General features: G+C 41.7%; 1 long non-coding RNA gene across 1 annotated transcript; it reads right to left on the bottom strand.

Moving 5' to 3' along the window:
• Positions 1-7: 7 nt before the first annotated feature.
• LOC146493342 (uncharacterized) lies at positions 8-14,673 on the bottom strand. Its single transcript, XR_014872141.1, has 2 exons — positions 12,276-14,673; positions 8-12,188 (listed from the first exon to the last, which is right to left on the bottom strand). It is a non-coding gene; the product is annotated as an uncharacterized LOC146493342 (long non-coding RNA).
• Between the last annotated feature and the right edge of the window lie 1,167 nt (positions 14,674-15,840).

Here is a 15,840-nt window from a genome sequence, read left to right as displayed (position 1 = left end):
ACATGTAAATACATTATATAAACCAAACAGAGTTTGTGCAGTCCTAACAAGCTTGAAATGCAATATTTGGTGTGACCATCTTTGCTTTTCAACACACGCTAAACTCACTTAAGCAGCTTTCTTGTAATTTCTTTAAGTAGTCATCAGGAATAGTTCTCCAGGCTTCTTAAAGGACATTCAAAGATCTTCTTTGGATGTTTGCTGCCTTTTGTTCTGTTCTCTATCAAGATGATCCCACACTGCAGGCACAGTCCAGTCCAATCCAGTCCAGGCACTGGATTTGATTTGTGATTTGTGACAAAGTACCTAAAGATTCAATTTAAATGTTGGTCTTTGCTAAGCTTTCTGTCATGTGTAAACACAACACCGCTTCTGATTCATGGTTCAGCATTAGGTAGCTTAATAAACAAGGAAAAAAATGTTTGAAAATGGTCAGGTAGAACCCCTGGACTCCGTTTGCGTAAAAAATCAGCAAATGTCCAATGAAAAACTCTGGGAGACCTTAAGAAATCCTGCAGAACTATTGCTCAAGACCAGTTAAAAAAATACAAGAAAGTCTGGCTTTTTGAAACCAAAATATAAAGAACATACAGTGCTGTAATTAAAATAAAGTAACTGCACTCCGCACGCTGTTACAGTTATGGGTGCTCGTATTAAATATCTATGTACATACACGACAACTCTAAAAACTCAGTTTTAGGCAGTTTTTTTCTGCTCTTGAATCTGTAGGGAAAAAAAGTATTTTTTAAAGAAAGGGGAAATTCATAGATGATCATTTAGACCCTCTGTTTGCAACTGACAGCCAATTGGAAGAAAGTTGGCCTGGGCGGACGGAAAATAGAGGTAAGACATCTTGGTTCATACAGAGGATTAACTGAGGCCCAGTATAAGATGAATAAGGACTACTATGAATAATGCAAAGCTACCATACTGGGGTCTACTGATACAAATGTGGGGCTGGAAATGAGCATAATGGGTCCAGTTTAAGAGAACATTTTAACTGCAGACTCTAAATACGTACTGGATATGCACTGAAAGGAAGTTCACACTGGCAAATGATTTCTTAATAAATGACCTAACATCTCCAAGCATTAGTACAGAACAGATTTGCATAGCAGATCTGGTAGCGTCTCATCTGTCACTTGGAGACTGGCGTTAATGTGAGGAATGGGGGGATCTGTTTTTAAATTTGAACTGTGTTAGTTGTGCTCTTTATTAAGAAGAAAGTATGAATGTCACTTTCACTTCAGCTTCCAATCTGTTTAGATTTTTTTTAGCAGTTACATTTAAATATAATTTCATTAATTACAAGCATTAAAACAATTGTGGTATATTATTCAGACTGTATGTTTTAGCTCCTGCAATAACGAGCGTTTACAGTATGTAGGGCAATTTAAATATTCTACACGTACGGTATATGGCCTATGAATTGTGCAGTTAATTAAAAATCTGCCACGGTACAATGTTAGACCATTCAAAACCGCATTTAATTACAGAGACAAGAGCTGCGTGTGCACGGCCTATTGTGTGAGAATAATTAGACAGCCTGTTATATCACACGTTGGTTAGTTTACCTTGATGAATAGCAAATAAATCGCTGCCTCCTTTTTGTTTTCTGTTCAGGAGCCGAAGACTGGAGTATCCTTTACCCAACCATGTCTGTTGGGACTAACCATTAGTGCTACTCATGGCATTTACTCAAGTAAAAATATCAAAAAGTGGGTTGTTACACGAGCTGGATGAAATCATATGTTTCCATTCATACAAAATCTTCATTTCATAAAACTAATGGTGTATTTAAAAAAAATGGTTATTACTTGAGTTTTACAGAGGAGAGCTACACTAACTAGCCACTTAATTAGCTAAACCTGTTAGACTGTTTGTTAACACAAAAAACTAATCACCCACTCACATCATAGAAACTCATAGTTTTCGAACTGGTCATCTACTGGGATTTTCTCACAAAACCATCTCTACAATGGTCTGAAAAAGGGAAAATATCCAGTGAACGGCAGTTCTCAGGGTGAACATGCCTTGTTGATATCAGAGGTCAGAGCTGCTTCAAGCTGATAGGAAGGCAACAAGAAGTCAAAATAACCCAAATAACCACTTGGTACAACCGAGGTATCCATCTGCAACATTAAGATGGTAGGGTCAGAATTGGCAGTAAGCACCATGAAAGCATTGATCCATCCATTTCCATCAATAGTTCAAGCTGCTGGCAATCATGTGGAGGATATTTTCTTGGCACACCTTGGACCCCTTGTGCCATCTGAGTGTAATTTAAATGCCACAGCCTACCTGAGTATTGTTGCAGACTTCGTCCATCCCTTTATGACCGCAGTGTACCCGTCATCTGATGGCCGCTTGCAGCAGGTTAACAAACCATGTCACAAAGCTCAGATCATCTCAAACTGTTTTTGTGAACCAGTGAGTTCATTGTACTCAAATGGCCTCCAGAGTCACCAGATCTCAATCTAATAGAGATTCTGCAGACACGTGACATTAACTTGTCTGACTGTTGCACTTTTAGACGTATAACAATCCTGACATGTCAAGTGAGTGAAAAACCTAATAAACATGATGTAGATGAGATAAACTATGGCAACTACAAGTAAACAAACATTTCACATTATTATTTATGCATTTAAAAGTTCACCTGTGTTTAGTGTAAGTGTTTTAAAACCACCTTTGCACTTTTCCCCAGGTATGTCTGTTTTGTCAACTGCAAATTACAATAAATTTGAATATAACATATCCAAATGAGCTGAACCTGCCGCTGAAAACCAACCCCTAGTTATATTTGTGTATTTATAATAAAATGGTTTGGCCATCACAGCAGATATGACCTTAGAGGCCTTAGCTGCAGGAGGCTTGTATACTTTATCAACATGTCAGTGTGTGCTAACCACAGAGGACCTTTCAGGCTGACTCATCTCCTTCTAAGGTTTCACCATAAGATACGCAAGTTAAAAGGTATCTTTTTACGTGGATGACATTGAGCTTTATATCACACCCAGGTCTGTTTTAGTGATACTGAGGTCATCTTTGCAAACATAATGAACTGGGGGAATGACCCCCGCCTGCTAGTTTCCCAGGACAAAAAAGAGTCCCTGAGTTCCCCTGTCAAACACCCTGTATTTTTTGTGCTGCGTGAACCGATTGATAGGTTGTAGAGCTCATGACTGAAAATTCATTAGGAAATTACAATCTGTAAACTCACAAAGGACTGAAATGAAAAGCTCTTCAAATTAGACTGAGGAGTTTTGGTCTTAAAGGTATTTTCCCACCTTATAAGATTGAAAATAACTACAGTACACCCCGTGATTCAGCATATTTAATCACCTTTAGCAGCGACAACTTGAAGTAATCATTTTCTGCATGGCTTGATGCATGCTCAATCATCCAGGAAAGGTTGATTCTGTTCATCTGGACGTAGCATTTTCAGTGCGAGAAACGTTTCGTCACTCACCCAAGTGACTTCTTCAGTCTGAGCTGACTGCAGGTTTCCCCAACCTTTAAACCAGTACATTGCACAATGACTGAAACTAGTGCCACTGAATGAACAATGGGCTGTGAAGTCAGTTCCTTGATCATTAATATGCAAATTCTCATGACCATTGATAAACAACTACTGATCAAAGCCCATGTTATCAATAGCTTCAGTTCATTGAGGTCTGTGTGCATTGATTTATCCACAGCTATCTTAAAATCCTGCCACATCATTTCATTTGAGCCACTGCAACCTCTTGATTCTTATCTTTTTCTGTCATTCTGTTGCAGATGAGTAGCCGTGCAGCTTGTGTGCAAAGATCATTGTTCTGTTGCGTTACTCACTTGGGGTCAAGCGTCAGCTGTCAAACAGATTCAAGCTGCCCAAGTGCAGTGGCTGCAAATCAAGCCCAAACAATCAGCCCTCCACCACCGTGCTAGCCTTAGACATGAAGTGTTTCTCCATTATGGCGAGACTTCTCCACTTCTCCATCCAAACAACATTGTTCCAGAGGTCTTGCGGTTTTTTCAGATGCAACTTTGCAAACCTAAGCTGTGCTACTACTTTCTTTTTTAGAGAGAAAATAATTTCTCCTGGCAACTCTCCAAGCCATACTGTACTGGCATGACCTTTAACATTTAACACGCTAACTAAGGCCTGTAAAGCACGAGATGTAGCTCTTGGGACTTTTTTGAGTCTGAGCTTGGGGGAATTTACGGGGATGTCCACTCCTGGGAAGAGTGTGGCAATGTGGTAACACACACCTGAATGCTCCAGACCAGCAAACTGCCACAACATGAGCTTTTATAGAGGCGCTCACACTCTCTGATGATCACTTAATCAAGTGGATTTAATTAGCAGCACCTGGCTGATAGTTCCCCTGCCTTCTTACGGAAGTATTTAATGTCTCACCGCAAAAAATCCTTCAAAATCTTTCTTTTAACATGAGTGTAGATGTGTTTTTGTTTGGGACTAGACTCAATAAGATAACCATCTGCACTAACACCCTGTTATAATGTGGTTGACCACCTCTTCTTGCTACTATAAATGTTTTGACCCTTGTGGTCTTGCTGATGCATTCTAGATTCTCGATGCATTCCTCATCATTAGAAATTATTCTGTGGTAATGGTGTTAACATACACAGCTCTACACTTCTCTATGGTCTCCCAGCAGTGAATATGAACTGAACTGGTGCATAGGGTCGATATCACTTATGAACCTTTTTTTCCTCCTTTGCCCTGCTGGAAGAGAAATGTGGACTTCCTGCACACTGGAATAACATGTTCATCTTCCTGCAGATGCAGACCTATGTGCACATCCATGCAGCTAATTTTAGAAAGAGATTCATCTTCCGGGGTTTTTTTTTGTTGTTGTTGTTGTTTTTTATGCATCTTATCTCACAGGCCCTGTTGAGAAAGCAATCAGGACCAAACACAGATCCGTGCGAAGATGGGATTATGGAGTCCTGAGTCTGCTCGTTCGCTTTCCATTAATTCTAGTCTCTTTCAGTTCAAAGTCATTCACAGACTCCATTATTCAAAGAGAAAATTACACAAGTAGATCCCTCGGTCCGATATGTGATAAATGTAGCTCGGAGGATAAAAAAAAATACTTCACGGCTTTGTTCTGAAATAGAAAATTACTGGTCTGAACTTTTTAAACGCATTATCTGAAGCCATCGCTGCTGAGCCGATCTCTATGTTCTTATTTGGGAGAGTCTCTGAGCTGAATTAAACAGCAAGTTCCCTCTTAACACATAATCACAGGTAAGGAGAGTATTCAGAACAAAGAGGAGGTTCCCACAAATGATGGCGCTGTTAATTAATAAGAATTAACTTTGATACTATTAATCCATCACTGGTGGGAAGAGAATTTAAGTGGAATTTTTATTCTTTTGATTTTTATTAATAATCAGAATAATGTGCCACTTCAAAAATATATATAACCATGCCCACCTCTAATTAACAAAAAGTAGTGTATTTACTTTGTTTGATGTCTAGATTCAGTATGGCCTCTGTGATGTTTTGCTTACAGTACAGATGATAGACTACACTTACTGAAGCACTGTGGGGGCAAAAGAGAAGTTTAGACTCACAGTTACAACCACAAGCTACAGAAATGACTGTGCAAGAGCCTCAGGATGTGCGTCATATGAAAGCTAGCAGGCATTCAAACACTCTTACACATCTATACAGGTCTGTCATATTTGCATGTCACTTTTATGACAGAGGGGATGACTTTACATTAGAATTTAACGTCAGTTTTTTTGTCCACTTCAATATTTCATCCACAGACAGCTGGTGTGTGTATCATCTAAAATTTGCTTTGTAAACAAGCCTGGCAGGCACGTGCACACACACACACATACACATATAGAGCCACACACCTGCTGCTTACTGGTATGTCTGGCAGTGTGGCTGGCATGTGCGCACACAGGACAGAGACTGAGCGGCGCTCGTTTCCCGTCGTGCATGCATGGAAATACCTCAGTTGTGTTTTGTTATATAAACTCATTAGAAAATGCACAGCTGACTGTGCGTGTCAGGCAGTGAGATCAGTTCCTGTGTTTTCACTGAGGTGAAAAAGTGTCATTAGGGCCTTACTGGAAACGGGGTAAGAGTGTGGGTGGCCCTGACCAGAGGGAGAGTGTGGAAGGCAGACACGTGAAGCAAGTTACTCATAATAACAATTCATCACATAAAAAATATATATAAATAAAATTAGATTAAAAAAAACATGCACCTTTACAGTGTGCCTTGTAAATTAACAGTGATTCCATAATTAAAGAGAAAATACCCCCGAAAATTAAGTTTACTTGAATACTTTGGTGTAAGTTGCCCAGATAGAAGATAAAGAGATGTCTCTTAACATAATGGAAACACACATCACTTGCCTTTACTCAAAGACATCTTTGAAGAGAGACACTGCTGTGGTTACTCAAAATAAAGCACAAAGAAAGTGTGCTGCGTGCAGTTTAATGTAGAAAACTGTTTTCTTTCTGCTGAACTACAGCTGCCAGCCAAGGAAGCGTGCAGCTAACTAACATTAGCGCTCAGCCGAGCAGGATGCCATTAATATGTACACCCTGATATGCTGTCACAAGCATGAGCCTCTCTAAGACGCTTTCATCTGCAGAGTGACGCGGTTGGGTGATGTTAGTCAGCCAGCAGATGTACCGCAATGACTGGAAATAAACAGAAGAAATTAGCTAGATTGTTTCAGTAGTCACATGCAGTGCATGCAGGCCCCTTAAAATCTGCTAAGTAACAAATTACATATTACACAAAGTCTTTTTATTTCATGGACCACATAAACCCCTACTTTGATCTGAAGTGGGCTGGATGAGTAAAAGTATTACCTCATACCCCACAAAAGTTTAAATCCACTTCTTCTTCTTTTTTAATTTTTAGCTTTTATTGTAACAGGATAGTGGAGAAAAGACAGAAAACCTGGGAGAAAGAGCAGGTGGAAGGCACCGTAAATGGCCTTTGCACAAGCTCTACGGTGTATGGGTCCCCTACTCAACCCAGAGAGTCAAACTGGAGTCCAGCTACACATTTAATAAATGTCTATTTATAAAACTGATGACAAGTCTCAGTTGGTCCAGTTGATAAAGAAACACTCCTGCAGTACATCAAAGAAATCCATCAACACAACTTGTTGTGCTTACACGTCAGGAAACAAGTAAATAAAATTACAGAAACTGTGCTAACGGATCATTTTCCGAACTTTGTCTAGTTATTAAAAAACGGTACATTCCTGTTAATTCACTAAAAGTGTCCAATTTTTTTGTTTTTTACTCAGTACACGCCGTGAAAACAGATAATTATATTGTGAATACAGCAAAAACAGGAAATGTTTTGCCTTTTGGGGGCAGATTTATTCAGATTCAGATAACTTTCATTGATGCACTGTGAACTGGGTTTTGGCATAAAAAAGATACAAAGAGAGCACAGTGACAAGACTACATGTAAGAAGTGGGAGTTCCCTTCTCCAGCAGCAAACTATAGGGAGGAGAATATTTAAATCAAACGCGCACACCAATTCAATTAACAAATATTTGTGACACGCAACTTACTGCTAACTGCAGGTAAAGGTATGCCTTATTTTTTGAGCTTGCTATTGAAATGAACCGACAGCACCCGTTTTCAGAAAACAGCGCAATCATCATCAAGGAAAGGTTGTGAGCACAACAACCAGTTTTTTTTAAAAAGTCATATTTTCTGTGACTGAATGGTTTGTATTACACTTTGGTGTTTGATGTTGGTTTTCATGATTCTTTTGTCAGCATGATGATTGTAAAACAATTAAAGCTCTGACATTTTTTGCTCTCCGTTCAAATTTTCATATTTTCCAAAGCCTTCTATCTGCTGTAAGGGACCAGATTTAAATCTTTGGTGGGCCGGCTCTGGTCCCCAGTCCATATGTTTGCCAGCCCTGCCACAGAACAGAAACTATATATATAAATAGAAAACCATCCTACATGTTGCAGGGTTGGTGTTTGAACTTTTCTTCCTAAATCTCAGCTTTTTGCCTATTGCACAATATACGTGTTAAGCAGTGAATTGTTGCTTTTACACTTCTGTTTTCGTACTGATTTCATGATTAATTTAAACAGTGTTAATTAGTGATTCTCAGAAGTGCTGTTAGGTAGATATCTGCAGGTTTAGACACAGCCAGTTTCCCATCTTAAAGCCTCACTGAGCTCTAACTTTATAAGAGTTCACATTTATTGCCCAGAAAGTCGAGCTCTTCTTGTTACCTAGTAAGCAGAGTATTATAAAGCTTTGGCTACTATAAATAGGAGGCCATGGCTTCTTCTTCTTTCTTTCTTTTTACCATTGTGTCACATGATAAGAGCGACCAGTGCTTATGAATGTACCCATGTAGATAAAGTCATATCCTTTGATTGTCAGTGTGCGTAAATGTCTGTGTGTGCATGTGTGTACAAGAGATCGAGTGACACCTCAACAAGTGAGCTCATAAATATTAATAGGGGCCTCATGAATATTCAGCTGGCAGCCTATGAATATTTAAACTATGATGGAGCATGTGGCCGTGCGACTAGACATCCACAGACAAGAAACAGAAAAATAGACCTCCTCTCCTTTTGCTTCCCAACCTCAGTGAGATGCGGCTTTTCTTTAAGGGCTCATTCATTCTAATCAAGACAACATAATTTTCATGATTTCGTTTTCATGTGAACTATGGCTCAGGGTAAGAGTAATGATCATCAGGATGCTTTGCAGCACACCACCAGCTCCTGTTTCCAAATGAGGCAAACCTGCTGAGTGGAGGCTTACCGATTCAAACCCTGCAAACTGTCCACATTATAAAGATGAGATAAAAATAAAGATACATTCTGCAGATTAATAATGATAGTATGCATTACAGCAAAATAAACTATATTTACTACATTTAGATTGAATAAATGTCTTCTTACCATGTACATATTCTGTGCTTTCTGTTTTTGCAGTATTTGAATAATCAGCACAATAATTGCAGTAAAAGTATTTTCCATGTTTGCGGAAAATTCAATCATGTTTTTGTAGCTTTTACATACACATAGACTGTATGCAAAGGATGGACATAGCCACCATGATGTCACACATTAGTTTAGAAAGTCCCTCAGTCCTGCCATCACACTGGTGGATCCGGCTGAGAAACTGAGAAACAATGCATACTTTTAAAGTGATGCATCAGTCACTGCGTAGATGAGCCTAAAGCAAATCCTGCTTTGTTGTCCCACTGGACACTAAAAATAAACATTATTATGTATGCAGTAAGACTTGAAACTGATGACTGGAGCACAAAAACTCCAAAGTGTTTGCTGAGAGCAAGAGTCAAGAGGGTCATTTGACCATAGTCTTTAACACAAACAGATCTCTTTGAAAGCAGAGAGCTCGTCCCTTGCTGGTCATCAGAATGAATGCAGTTCTGCACAGACTTCGCTTTTCATTCGTACACTCTATGAGCGATCACAAAGGTGTGGTTTTTGCAAAAAGAACTGCTATCTGCTTGTTAAGTCTGACATCATTAGCATTTCTAATGATAACTGTTCCTTCACTTCTCAAAAGTAACAAAAACTGAGGCAATGCTGAAAGTTAAAAATGGTCTACATTCTTTAAACTCCGGTAAAATGATCAGTCTGGCTATTTTAAAAAGGTTTAAACATCCAGGCATCTGTGAAAATGAGCATTTACAAGGTTTAGCTGAGTTCGATGTTAGCAGGAAGTTAGCTAGCTAGTTTCCATCTAAAGATGATAAACCATGTGCTGATTGCAGTATGTTTAAAAAACTAAAACGGACAGCTCTGCTATAACTTTGGATGTAAACAACTGTAAACAGTGTATGTAAACAATGTAAACAGTGATGTGTGGAGGGTTAGTTGACCTATAAAGATCTGCTAACTGCTGGCTAGCTACAGAGCTATTGTTAAGCTAATGTAAACGCCTTAGAAAGGGAAAATGTTGGACAAGGTTTAAATTGTTTAAGTACAAGTTTCTAGTTGAGGGTCACTGACGGGCAGACACAGACGCTGTCACATGAGGACATGTGAAGGACACTGAAAATGGAGATGCGATGATCCACCAAAACCACCAGGTTTGCCATTAGTTTGTTGCTTGCTATGATCTTAGACATAATGTCAACACTGAATTCTCAGTCATCCTGAGAGTGTTTCTCTTCTGACGTGTCCAAATATTTTGTGTCTGGGACACTGCGAGTTCTACTTATACCGTAAAAAAACATACAAAAAAACGTTGCTTAAAGACGTGCTGCACATAAACAGCGCTAATAGAGAAGACGGAGAGGCCGAGAATGGCCACTGATGCTCTTTGAGGTGTTGAGGTCAACACAGTAGACGCCTGGAAACAGGGATCCTATGTTATCACTTAATAAGCAGATAAGGACTCTCAGAATGTGTGTGCGATGTTGGAGAATAGGCAGAGTGTGGGTAGCAGCTTTCCTGAGAGCAGCAGTGAGTAATAGAAGACATTTGTCACAAGAAAATCAATTCAAGGTTCAGATCATCAGGCTGAGAATCTAAGACTTTTTTTAAACACTTAATTGAAGGTCGGATTTAGAGTTAAACTTAAATATAGGTTCAGTTTGTGGTTCTGAGGGTTTGAGATGTTATCTTGGTGGTTAAACCTTTTGATTAAGAGGTTTGTTAGGAGGTTTCAGAGAACGTCTACACATAACAAGCCTCAGTGTATGAGGTCTGTGTCAGAAAACTGTGTCAGAAAACAACCTCAGGCTAAAAACAAATCTGAGGCCTGCTCATCCAAACCAACTCAAACTTCAGTAGTGTACTCACTCAGGTACCTGGTAACACACCTGTCCAGTTCAAAGTGGACGGGATGAATGGCTGCTGAGATGGACAGACAGATCTCTTAAATTATGGATAAGACATCACATGAAACCTGGAAGTTTTTGTGTTGCAGAGAAAGTGACCCAACATAGCTGTGCATATGTAAACATTCTAACTATAACAACCAATGCATGCCTACATAGATCATTTTCTCATCTCAAATGGTAAAAAAAAAAAAAAAAAAAAAGTGACAAGAGGTCCTCTGAAAAGGTTGCATTTTTTTAAATAGCAAGACTCACTATTCTGCATCACAACAGGGTTCACATTAGTAACACAGATATGACTATTCTCATTGGTAGGACGCCTGACGTGCATCATAAGCGGAGACTGCAAATATATCCGAGCATATGGATTACAGGTTTGGAGGTTTCAGGGGTGCGATTCGCCGATTTCACAATGATCGAGTATTCTAATTAGAGATATCACATGCTGCTTTTTATCGCCCACACACAACAGAGAAGAAGAACATTAACCTTATTTAAAGGGGGCTCCTGTGTTCGCTCTGTTATGTAATATCCTCTGGTCTAAACTGTACCTATTTCTGAGGGTATTTGAGGTAAAAAAAAAAAAAAAAAAAAAAAAAGCAAACCCAAAAAAACACTAAAAAGTGCTGAAATCAATGCTGTAACACCTTTGGGTAAGTGGGTGATGAATTTAGATGCGGTGCGTCAGCAGTCAGAATTATAAAACTGTGAGCACGGCGAGGAACAATGAGGGTTCAAACGTGGGTTGGGCAGAGAGGGAGAGGAGAAGGAGCTCGGGAGAAGAATCCACCCGGCTGTTTTTTTTATTATTATTTTCTGATCAATGAGCGCGAGTCACTGTGGATCACCGCTTACACGGAAATCATCCAGGATGGGCTGAGCTCAGTGAACGAAGCTCAAACTTGCGTAAATGTGGCCACCTACACACGCACACCTTTACACACACACACGGACGCAAATGCGTATATATTGTATCATAAGACGATGTGTGAGGGTGAAGAAGGTGCACCTGTTAAGTGATAGACCTCAGCAGCACAATGGCTGTGTGGGTTTGCGGTCTATAACGGATGTTTGACAGGCTGATGAGCTATGGCACTCACACACACTCACACTGCTGCTTCCTCCACACATTCACCCCCTCCCCTCCTCTTCTGCCTGTCTTCTCATCTCTTCAGGCGGTGGGCGTAAACTCCCTCCTTTTTTCTTCCTAAATGCCGTCTTTCCATCGCCACTCTCGTTCCCTCCTCTGCTCCTCCGGTCCTTCCATACGCGTTGTTGTGTTTTCTTCTTCTTTCTTTCTTTTTCCTTCTTCTTCCGCCGAGTGCGAGTTTGACAGGCCTTCAGAGAGAGAAACACAGAGGGGAGAGGAATCAAACAATCCCCTCAATTAGACGGCCCACACAAACGTGCGTCTGAACTCTGTACCATCTTCATCAGCTGTCGCAGTTTTCATCTTTCAGTCGCAGACACCTTTGTTCCCGAGTTGAAAACACACTGTTCACAACAAAAGGCATAGGAAAAACCATTTAGCTTTGAAGAACAGGAAGCCGCGACGAGCTTTTAAGGTTTATTTGCATCTTAGAGGAGGGAGTCTCTTTCTCTCTCTCTCTCTCCCTGCTTCTCCTGCCTTAATTGACCCATCAGTTTGCTTGAAATTTGCTAAATTTACTCAAGCAGTGCGATGGCATTCACCATGCAGATGGATCTCTGCTGATTTTTGCCGCAAGATTTAATATAATCTGGCACATTTTGAAAAGGTTTGAAAGCAATTAAGCATGAGACGGCAGATATGTGGAGGGCGTGGGGTGGGGTGGGATGCACTTACAGTGCAATAATTATGATTATAAACAAAGGGGGAAAAACACAGTTGGATATCTGATGTGGACGAATAATGAGCGGGTGGATTTTACACAGGTCAGGGACGCAGAGGAACCACATCCGCTTTGGTCTCATGCCACTAAGCAGACTTTCAGCTGCTAACTGAGGCTTGATGACAAAACACAATGGATATACACTTAAATCACACACACACATGCACACACACACATGCTTTCTGCACGCATGCATGCAGACAGCACGAGACCGCAGGCTGCAAAAGAAGCGAAAGAGAAAGTAAAACACAGGAAGTGAGAAGCATGAAGTCCACGCAGAGAATCTCCGGACGTTCAGGGATGAGTCAATACTGTAGTAACACTGCGGCGCACTGCAGCATACCTGGAGGGGCTCAGACCTGTTGATGCAATCTGTGCTAGGACGTCTCCACTTTTCACTTTGCTGCCATCAGTCTCCTCGACTCTCGGCTGTCAACCTCTCTCCCACTCCCAACTTTTCCTCCCACGACTCCCACCTCCTCCCCTCCTCCGTCGCTCATGTGTTGCCGAGAAGAGAAGAAGAAAAAAAGTCCCTCACACGTCTCATTATGCTATTTTAGTCACGCTTTCTTTTGCACTTTGTATCTGGATTGTCTTGTACTTTTATTTAAATCCAAAGTTCACTGGATGTGAATGCAGATTTTACTTATTTGGCTTTTTTTTAAAAAGCTTCCTGAGGATAGAAACAAGCAAACAGGTTGACCTTTGGGAGATTTTCCTCAGATGCTACTGACAAACTTGCTTTCTGTCTCCATTTTTTTACGCATCTGTCTTCTTCCCTTCCACCTCCTCCTCCTCCCTTTCTTTGCCTCCCACCATGAGGCACCCAATCTATTCTCTCCCCTTTATGAACCATCTTCCTTCCTTCTAATTCTCTGAATTACTCCCTTTATCCATCTCTCTGTCTTCCACTTAACTCTCCTGCCTGCATTGCTGACCCGGGAGCCTCAGAGCCTGTTCTTTCAACCATGGCCATCATGACCATAAGCTGAGTCGCAAGGCTATTTATATTTGTTCCTAATGAGGTGAGATTTCTCTCCGCCATAGCAACGGTCTCTATGGATACCCTGCACTTGGATACCAGATCCCATCCTGTTTTAAATGTCTTATTATGGGCTGCACCCTCACCCACCCCCCTTCCTCTTGTGTGTCATAGCCTAATTAATTCTGAATTATTCGCCTTCGTGTCAACGCTGCAGAAAAATCGGCTCAAATTTGCCACCGAGCTGACAGCATCAGCACGAGTTTACATCAGTTCAGCCGGTCAGTTCAGTGCAATGGATCCGCACAAAAGCACAACCTGATGCACAGCTCACTTTTTCCAAATCATCAACTTCTGCAGAGGAGAGGAGAGACCTCTACAGGTGCTCTCATTATTTGAAACGCGCACACACATATTTTTCAGGAGTACCTGTCTGATGTGTGCACGAGTGTGAGACGCTGATGGGTGCGCCACTGATCAGGTCTGAGCCCGTGAGCCGGTGAGGAAGCGGTTGCAGTGCAAGACCCAGGCAGCTGAGCTCAGATCATTAGAGGAGCTCTCTGTGGAAGGGAGGGAGGGGGGGGGGGGTCACACAGGTGCTGAGTGAGAGCCGCCGTCTCATTTCCTGCCACAAAGTGAGACAGCCAATCAATAGGGCGACAGAGCAACTTCTGGAGAAAGCCACAGCGGTGAGAACACACACGCACGCAGACACACACACAAACACACAAACACACATACAAGCACAGACAGGGCAGAGTGTCTTTGTATTTACAGTAGCACTTGGAAATGTTCTCTGCCTTCTCCTGATGACAGACGCTCTGAGACAGCAGCATGCACATGTACTCACACACACACACACACACACACTGACAGGTGCTGCATTGTTATGGCATGTCCAACTCTGGCAGCTTGTTTTCCTCAGACCTCTCACCCTGTGTGATGACTCAGAGGCGGTGAGATGAAGGGAGAGGCAGGGACAGGGGGCTGGGGGAGGGAGGGTGAAGACAGGGTGGGGGGGGGCGTGGGTGGAGGTGGTTGGATGTGGGGGTTAAGTAAATCATATCATTAATGCTATGTTAAGAGATTGGTTTGACCTCTGCTTGGCTGTCTGCATATGCAAATGTGTGTGTATGCGTCTGGCCTTTGTCCCACAGAAGCAGGTGGTAGCAATGACGTCCGTCTTATTCCCAGCAGTGCGCGCGCGCGCGCGCACGCACACACACACACACACACACACACCTACTTTCTCTGTGCGCTCTCCGTTGGCAGTCCCACTAGATCCTATCATGCTTGAAATTCACTCATCATATCGGGTGGCCTCACTGTGCCGCTCGCTGACACAAATTGCGTGCACGCATGCAAACAGACAACCGACACACACACACACATATATACCGCATGCAGGAACACAGAACACGCTGGACTGACTTGATTATACAAGCAGAGCGGCTCAACCTGACAGAGGAACAGGCACCGAAAAGGAAACACGAAAAGAATATAAAAGGCTTATTTGCCCGTGTTGTATAAGCATGTTTCATCTTCCCACTCTCGCCTACCCTCACCCACACAGGTTAGATCCAATAGCTGGTGCCAGGCCTCTATCTTGCAACACAAACATCTCCATGTGAAGGAAATATTGCAGTGGAGTTCATCTTTTTTTTTTCATAATCTCTTCCCTCTACACCCACACATGCACATAGTGGAAGGGGGAGGGTGGTGAGAGGAAGATTGGGGAGGGGGGGGGGGTAAAAAAGGAGAGGTGGTAAAAGAAAATGAAAAGAGAAGAGGTGAGGGGGGAGGGATGATGGCGGTGGTGGTTGAGAGGAAGAGAAGTGCTCATGAGAGCCAGGAGGTAGTTGTTATAGTAACTGTGTCTCTATACCTGTCAATCAGAGCTATTTCAGGCATCTCGCTTCTATGGGAAAAAAAAAATATCGCACATAGCAGGGCCAGAGAGCTGCTTTAGTAGAGGCAAAATTATCAGGCAATGTACAGGCACTGATACTGGCAACTTGTGAGCTGACAGATAGCTGATCAAATTAACACCATAAATGAGATTTTAGCACTGTGCCTTTTCCTTTTAGAGCTTCTCGCACTCTCCTCAAAGAAAGTGAGCCGAAGGAGGAACGCTGAA

Source organism: Neolamprologus multifasciatus, chromosome 22 (assembly GCF_963576455.1).
Source record: "Neolamprologus multifasciatus chromosome 22, fNeoMul1.2, whole genome shotgun sequence".
Classification (NCBI taxonomy): domain Eukaryota; kingdom Metazoa; phylum Chordata; class Actinopteri; order Cichliformes; family Cichlidae; genus Neolamprologus; species Neolamprologus multifasciatus.
The sequence above is the reverse complement of the archived record's forward strand: the minus strand, read 5'-3'. Positions and strand labels throughout refer to the sequence as shown.